Here is a 2,587-nt window from a genome sequence, read left to right as displayed (position 1 = left end):
TGTGTGTGTGTGTGTGTGTGTGTGTGTGTGTGTGTGTGGTTTTGAAAAGCAATGAGGAGTAGGGCATGGACTGTTGTTATACAGGCAGCTGGTGATGTAGATAGAGTATTGGCCCTGGAGTAGAGAAATCCATCCTCAAATACTTACTGTGTAGCCCTGAGGAAGTCATTTAACCTCTCTTTGCCTTGGATCACGCTCTGCTAGCCAAACTAGTCCAGGGGGTGGTGGAATTGGTCCCCCAGATGCTATCTTTCAGAGTTTAAGGCTTCCGCTAATGGAAGAGTGTCTCAACTCCCTTGTCCTCTGATGACAGCTAAGACATGGAGCTATAGGACCAGTCTAAGCAAAGCAACTGACCAAAGTACTGGAAACCAAGCATAACCAGATGAGGTCCATTGTATGCATATACTGACTGTGAAAACTTTAAATCACGTTTGGAAGGAAGAAAGAACAATTAGCTGTTTCTGAAATATTTAACATTCCACGTCAGTTTCCATTATTTAGAGTTCTTTGCATAAGGAGACCTCTAAGATTCATGAAGTGGTATTTGATAAGGGAAACCCAGTCTAATCGATTTAGCTATTTTGAAAGCATGGATCAATATCTGCACAGGAAACATTTTTGAGTACTCAGCCAAGTGGTTTCTGTGTGAATTTTCACCAAGGATTTGAGGAGACTCATTTTATTTGACAGAAACATAGGTACACAGGCAGCAGGGTAAAATAGAATAAGCATTAGGTTTGAAGTCCAGGGGCCTCATTTCACATCCTGGCCCACACATTTATTATTTCTGACCCATGGACAAGCTCTCCAAATCCTCAGTTTGCCCACCTGCAAAATGGGGATGATGTTCTGTTTATACAAACCTAATAGAGTTGTTGTGAAGAAAAGACTTAATAATCCTTTAAATGCTTTGCAAATGTAGGCTTATTTTTTTTTATTAAATGACAAGCTTAGGCAGAGTCAGCACACGATCTAATGGAACCACTTGTATGTTACATGGATATTACTTATTTGAGCATATTTTGGCTACCCCTATTGTGACCTAGTTACAGAATTGAGAGTACCGAGGTAGGAGTGGAGAAGAGGGGAGTAAGTTTAGCAGTGCCCTCCTCAGAATCATGCATTCATCAAATTTCTATAGGGAATATCTCAAAATGTATAAAATTATAAATAAGAAATCAGTCAATAAGCCTTTATTAAGTGCTTACTATGTGTCAGGCTATGTTCTAAGTGCTGAGGATACAAAAAAATGCAACACAGTTCTTGCCCTCAAGGAGCTTACATTCTAATGGAGAAGGCAACAGGCTAACAACTATAGACATATATGAGAGATACAGCATAAATGGGAGAGAATCTCACAAAGATGGCACCGGCAGTGGAGAAGACTGGGCAAGATCTACTGCAAAAGGGAGGATTTGAACTGAGTCTTCAAGGAAGCCAAATTCAGCATCCATATTCAATAACCAAGAGTAATCCAACTCTAAGACAGTGTGAAAATAGGAAGAACTATAAAGCTGTACTCAGCTTTCTTGACTCAGGTAGATTCACTGATTGTGGCAGCCTCAAAGCCCAAGGTAAGAGAGGAGCTGTTATTCTATTTGGGTCAGGGTCTTTTCTGCCCAAATATTGTTAACTGTCTTCAGGCAGACCTTTTATTTCACAAACACAAATGTCTTTTTTGTGAATCGGGCAATAAACATGGACTTAAGAAGCTACATTGTGAGCTGTGAATCTCCATATGGAGTGATAATGGAGCCCTGATCCTTTTATTTTCTTATGGAAATTCACATGGAAAAAAAAAGTAGCTTTATTATTGAATAGCATGGCTCTGGTTAGAAATTATACTTTGAGCCATGGCATTATGTATATAGACTTCCGGTCTTGGAGTCAGGTACTTGCTAGCAGTGTGACCAGAGGTGAGTCACAGAACCTGTGTGAGCTTTATTTCCCTCATCTTCAAAAAAAGGAGATTATAATACCAGAAGTCAGAAAGTATCTAAGACCTTTCAGACTATTGTGAGGTTCAAATGAGATTATGTATATAAAGCATTTGACAAACTTTAAGGTATTACACAGGTATGAGTTCTGATTATTACTTTGTTTCACCGCATAGCCTGGATTATCTGCATTGGAAGATCACAGTTTGAAAATTCAGTGACTTGTGGGCCAGCCCACACTTAGGTCCGGAGCTCTGAAGTGAAATTGCTTTTAGCACCTTTTAGACAGGGGGGAAACGGGATCCTTGACTTTGTTAATGTCATGGACTCCTTTGATAGTCTGGTGACACCTATACACCTTTTCTTAGAATGGCATTTTAGATTCGTAGGATTACAAAGGAAAGCAAGTAAATGAAATTATCAAATAAATATATATGTATACATACATACAAATATATAAATACTAGCTTTGCCTCTAAAGCAGTAGTTCTAAACTTGATGTCTGCCTCTAGTTTCTGATTCAGTTATTTATTTGTGTGTGTGTGTGTGTGTGTGTGTCTATCTATCTCCATGGACCTCAAGTTTAGAACTCCTGCTTTAGAAGCACTTCGGGACCTTACAGTGCTTCCTCATTTTGAAATTTAGCT

The 2,587-nt window shown here is 39.2% G+C and overlaps 1 protein-coding gene across 7 annotated transcripts in view; it reads left to right on the top strand.

The window, feature by feature from the left end:
* The window catches only part of CUNH15orf41 (chromosome unknown C15orf41 homolog), a 263,471-nt gene that overhangs the window by 198,206 nt on the left and 62,678 nt on the right, over positions 1 to 2,587 (top strand). The window lies entirely within an intron of this gene.

Source organism: Vombatus ursinus, unplaced genomic scaffold (genome assembly GCF_900497805.2).
Source record: "Vombatus ursinus unplaced genomic scaffold, bare-nosed wombat genome assembly UNPS02014794.1, whole genome shotgun sequence".
In the NCBI taxonomy this organism is placed as follows: domain Eukaryota; kingdom Metazoa; phylum Chordata; class Mammalia; order Diprotodontia; family Vombatidae; genus Vombatus; species Vombatus ursinus.
The sequence above is the reverse complement of the archived record's forward strand: the minus strand, read 5'-3'. Positions and strand labels throughout refer to the sequence as shown.